The 6,043-nt window shown below is 30.7% G+C and overlaps 1 long non-coding RNA gene across 1 annotated transcript; it reads left to right on the forward strand.

The window, feature by feature from the left end:
- Nucleotides 1-1,643: 1,643 nt before the first annotated feature.
- Nucleotides 1,644-4,175, forward strand: LOC111703804 (uncharacterized). Its single transcript, XR_002765685.1, has 3 exons — nt 1,644-1,741; nt 1,967-2,009; nt 4,160-4,175. It is a non-coding gene; the product is annotated as an uncharacterized LOC111703804 (long non-coding RNA).
- Nucleotides 4,176-6,043: the final 1,868 nt, after the last annotated feature.

The raw sequence follows: 6,043 nt of genomic DNA on the forward strand, positions 1-6,043 counted from the left end.
CCCCCCCCCCCCTACTCTATCCAGTTTTTAAATTCAAATGTAAACAATAAACCAATAAATACTTAAAAAGAACTAGGACAATAAATTATCAACTGTATAAAAAAGCAGCAAACCTATATAAATAAGCCAAAAAAAGGTCTTGCGTTTTTTTACAATTGTTTTATCTTCTTAATAATACTTCAGAAATTTATAATTTTGCAAACTGATTGAAGGTTGTTGTCAGTCAAAGTTTAAAAAATATATAAATAGTTGATTTACAATAAAAAAAACATATAAACTTCAAAACCTAAATCTTAACAGAAAGTTTTGATAAAAAGTATAAACTAAAGGGATAATTTAGCGAATTGAATTCTGAAAAACGTTCATGAAAATTCACTGCCAGTCCTCTTATTTGTTGTAAATCTGATTTATTGTCTGAACTCTCTGAACGCGAGGAGATGTTAACTCTGGGAATGGTTCGTCTCAACTGTCAAACAACGTTGATACAATTTACGTTCTTATGCGCTCATCTCACCCATCCAGCTCATCTCATCCTTCCAGCTCATCTCATCCTTCCAGCTCATCTCATCCTTCCAGCTCATCTCATCCATCCAGCTCATCTCATCCATCCAGCTCATCTCATCCATCCAGCTCATCTCATCCTTCCAGCTCATTTCATCCTTCCAGTTTATCTCATCCTTCCAGCTCATCTCATCCTTCCAGCTCATCTCATCCTTCCAACTCATCTCATCCATCCAGCTCATCTCATCCATCCAGCTCATCTCATCCTTCCAGCTCATCTCATCTTTCCAGCTCATCTCATCCTCTCAGCTCATCTCATCCTTCCAGCTCATCTCATCCTTCCAGCTCATCTCATCCTTCCAGCTCATCTCATCCTTCCAGCTCATCCTTTCAGCTCATCTCATCCTTCCAGCTCATCTCATCCTTCCAGTTCATCTCATCCTTCCAGCTCATCTCATCCTTCCAGCTCATCTCATCCTTCGAGCTCATCTCATCCTTCCAGTTCATCTCATCCTTCCAGCTCATCTCATCCTTCCAGCTCATCTCATCCTTCCAGTTCATCTCATCCTTCCAGCTCATCTCATCCTTCCAGCTCATCTCATCCTACCAACTTATCTCTTTGTTCCACTTCATCCATCCCATGCATTCTTGCTTTATTTTTTAAGGAGAGACAGTTAAAAAATTAATATAAAATTATTATTTCCCAAGCATTAATTTGTAAAATGAATAATGGTGTAAAAAGTTCCAATTAGTGTGAGGATCCTTGAAAAAGGTTGAAAGCGCCCAGGATTCTGCTTAATCTATATATAAATTTGGCTTGTTTGTCTGTCTGTTTGTTTGTCTGTTTGTTTGTTTGTATCCAATAAACGTCAAAACGGCTGAACCGATCGGGCCCAAATTTTTTGTGGGACATCTAGGGAGCCCAGGGAAGGTTTATGAATCATCAAAATTTCAAATATTTGTCTCTATCAAAATTCGATCGTCATTAAATTTTTTAAAATTTTGAAAATCCGCGAATTTTTTTGTAAAAATCCGCGAATTATTTTTGTTTAGTTTTACGATGTACACAAAGAGAACATGTTTACAATTAATTTAGAAGATGGGCGCGAAGCGCCCTCTAAGGCTAGAAAGAAGGGCGCGAAGCGCCTTGAATTTCTAGTATTATAAATTAGTACAAACTTATTTTCTAGGAAGATCTTGAGAATTCAAGATTTCAACCTTTGCTTAATCTTTTTCTAAGGTTAGTTCCACTCCTGGGTAAATTAGATACTTTACACAACAAGTTTGTTCTTTATATTAATCCATGTTAAAGGGACTGTAAGTGTTTATTTCTAGTGATACTCTTTATGTAAAGATGTCAATGCCCGATTCACAACAGTAACCCTGTAACCTTTATCTGATCAATATTGTGGAAGATATTCAAGTTTTTCTAGAATTAAAAGATTTTATTTCCTTTTTTATGCAGTCAAAACGCGGAAATCACTTCTGTAGAGAAAACACAATTTAAGGTAATTAGTTTTAAAATTATAAACATTGATATACTACATACTTTTCAGATAAAGCTTTCACGGTAAACTAGAAGTCCTTGAATTGGGAACCCTGCATTTGTATTTGGTATTTTATAATGTTTTGTCGGTGTACGTACGTCTATTTAAAACAAATAATAAATCACATGACTATAGTTTTATACGTTATTTTTGACAGATTTTGATATAAAGATTATCAAGTATGACTCAAAATATGTCGATACAGCTACATGATGTTCTGAATGTGCTTTTACGTGAAAAGAACAAACTTGGATTGATATTAAAGATGACATAAAAGATATTCTTATTAAAATAGTTTGAATAGGCGTAAATATCTGGTTTTTATATCGTTAGAATGACGAGCGTTTTTCACAATAATTGAATTCTGATCTTTGGATATTAATCATGCACATATCATACTTTTGTTTTGTCTTAAATAATTTTAGTAGTGAAATTAATGAGACGGGTTTCTACTGAAATGGATTTCGCGCATTTCATACTTTTTTCTCATTTTCTCAAGAGGGGTAAAAAAAGGTTCTTTGTTATGGAGGGTGGAGGGAGTTGAACGGTTGTATTATTTAGAAACTGAAGATCAGAAGATCAAGCTTAAACCCTTGATTATCAGGCGGAAAACTTATGATTACTAAATTCAAGTTTTATCCAGACAAAGCCCAGCATAGATATTAGCCGGAGGGGGAGGGGGAAAGAGGGGGTTATAATTTCTCATGCAAACCAGTAACACATTAATCTTGTCTGTAGAGATGTTTGTAGCTTTTAAAAAAAGAGATGCGAAAATAAAATCACACCATGATATAATAATATGTTATCATAATCCCACACAGTGCATGCACATTGTACATTATATAGTTATATAGCTTTATAATGGGTTGTCGCGCGAGGTTTGAGAAGGTTTGATAAGGTTTAAGAAAGATTGATAAACTCTGTTATAAGTTGACACTAAATATTTAATTTTCCGGAACCACCCTTCTCAGCCTTCTCTCAGCTGTATTCATGACCCGGAGATCAACATAATAAATCCGTCCTAACCAAGTTTACGAGAGGATTGGAGTAAGATATTATCACGAGCTATGATAGAATTATCAGAATATTCAACTATTGACAGTCAAAAGGCAATAAAAAAAAATAAAATAAAATTAAAATTCTAATGAAATTATTTTTGAAATTATAAAACTTAAACATGTAAACAATTTCGTAGATTTTTGTTTTCCAAGATTTAAACAATTCAAAAGAAAGAAGCCATGCTTTGAACTCCGAACCAAAATTTGAATCATTCGCTTTTATGCATTTTTGAGATTAAACAAACTAACTGAGAACATAAATATGTACAATATACATACTTACATGATGTTTTATATGCACACTTTGCTTGTCTGTTTGTTTGTGTGTAACCGATAAACAGTAAAACGGCTGAACCGAACGTGCCCAAATTTTTTGTGAGACTTCTCGGTTTATGGATGGTTAGAATTGAAAACCTTAACAAAATTAGATTTTATAAGATCTAACAAAAACAGTCGAAATCAAATCAAATAAATTAACAAAAATAAAATCAAAATGGATGCCTTTTCGATACCTCTTGAAACACCTATTATACAAATAATCTCCATGCGTTGCACTGAGCTAGTATATTTGTACGACCCAAACAAAAAATGACCTTGAATAAAAAATTGATAAAAAATTACCTTAAATTTTGATATTAATGTTTTGTCGCCGTCATATTTAATTTAAAATTTGCAACCCAATTTCCATATTTGGTTTTCTATACCCTATATTCTTCCATATATTAACAATTTTAACATTAAAGCCTGCTTAAAACTGTAAAATTAGCTTAAAGGGGGGTTTGCAAAAAACCCCAAAATTTATTTTTTTTAAATGCGACGTTAAAGGGACTGGTCGTAAAAATTGTGATTGTGAAACATCAATGACACTCTGTAGATAACTCAGAATTTTAATGTAGATCCCTTTAAAATATTTTAATATACATTTTATTATCTTATTCCATTATTAATATTACAATCTCATGCATCAATAAAATTAATATATTCATATTTTTAGCGATGTTGAATTCAATAGGTTTAGGATTAGGTCTTAAAATGCATAAATATATATTTCAGGATGTTTGGGGTCAAGCCACTGTATGCATAGCATACGTTTTTTACAGGTTGTATCAATTGTTATGCATATTCAAAAACAGGTTTCCTAGGAATATACTTTTGTGACACCCTGTAATGTATATCCTTATATCCAGTGGCAATGTATATCCTTATATTTAGTGACACCCTGTAATATTTATATTCTATATAGATATGTAAGCATATATAAATATATTTATACATAGATACATTTCTATTACTGATGCAGGCCTTTCTATACAAAAGCCAGACTCTATCAATATTATTCCTTTTTCCTGGTTTACAATCCTTTTCCATTTCTATATTTATATTCTTTTACCTTGTTTACAATCCTTTTCCTTTTCCATATTTATATTCTTTTTCCTTATTTACAATCCTTTTTCTTTTTCCTTGTTTACAATCCTTTTTCTTTTTCCATATTTTTATTCTTTTTCCTTGTTTACAATCCTTTTCCTTTTCCATATTTATATTCTTTTTCCTTATTAACAATCCATTTTTTTCTATATTTATATTCTTTTTCCTTATTTACAATCCTTTTTCTTTTTCTATATTTATATTCTTTTTCCTTATTTACAATCCTTTTTCTTTTTCCTGGTTTTCAATTATTTTCCTTTTTCCATATTTTAATTCTTTTTCCTGGTTTACAATTTTTTTCCTTTTTCCATATTTATATTCTTTTTCCTAGTATACAATTATTTTCCTTTTCCATATTTATATTCTTTTTCCTGGTATACAATTCTTTAGAAGAAATCAGATATTCAACTGATTTTGATATTTTTAAAGGGATTAGATATGCAACTGATTTTGATATTTTTAAAGGGATTAGATATGCAACTGATTTTGATATTTTTAAAGGGATTAGATATTCAACTGATTTTAATATTTTTAAAGGAATTAGATATGCAACTGATTTTGATATTTTTAGAGAGATTAGATATATGCAACTGATATTGATATTTTTAAAGGGATTAGATAATCAACTGATTTTAATATTTTTAAAGAGATTAGATATGCAACTGATTTTGATATTTTTAAAGGGATTAGATATGCAACTGATATTGATATTTTAAAGGAATTGCAAGAGATATTCATGTTTTAAAGGGATTAGATATGCAACTGATATTGATCTTTTAAAGGGATTAGATATTCAACTGATATTGATCTTTTAAAGAAATTAGATATGCAACTGATATTGATATTTTTAAAGGGATTAGATATGCAACTGATATTGATATTTTTAAAGGGATTAGATATGCAACTGATTTTAATATTTTTAAAGGGTTTAGATATGCAACTGATTTTGATATTTTTAAAGGGATTAGATATGCAACTGATATTGATATTTTTAAAGGGATTAGATATGCAACTGATTTTAATATTTTTAAAGGGATTAGATATGCAACTGATTTTGATATTTTTAAAGGGATTAGATATNGGGGCGGGGAGTAGCTAGGATAATATAATGCAAACATGTTCATTTTGTATAATCATACTAAAATGTTCATTCTATTAATGATAAACAAGTTAAATTCTGAAATAATTGATGCTCTTACTTTTAAGCTTTTTTGGTTTAGAAGCATAAATGATTCCTGAAATTAATATAATTGTAATCAACCCTTGGTTCCCTTAATACCTAAATTTAATTGGTGAGCTGGAATAAAGAATATCTCTAATAGGACTTCCAGCGAACGAAAAACTTTCGCGAAAAAATGCGAAATTTCACGATACTTTATTTCGCTAACTTTTTCACGAAATTTTAGCAAAATTAAAAATGCAAAATTTTCCGAAAATGTTTGCAATTATTTGTCTTCGAACGGAATGCGAAAAAATGCGAAATTTCCGGATAATTTCGCAAAAAAACGAAAT

The sequence above is a fragment of the Eurytemora carolleeae genome, unplaced genomic scaffold (assembly GCF_000591075.1).
Source record: "Eurytemora carolleeae unplaced genomic scaffold, Eaff_2.0 scaffold114, whole genome shotgun sequence".
Classification (NCBI taxonomy): domain Eukaryota; kingdom Metazoa; phylum Arthropoda; class Copepoda; order Calanoida; family Temoridae; genus Eurytemora; species Eurytemora carolleeae.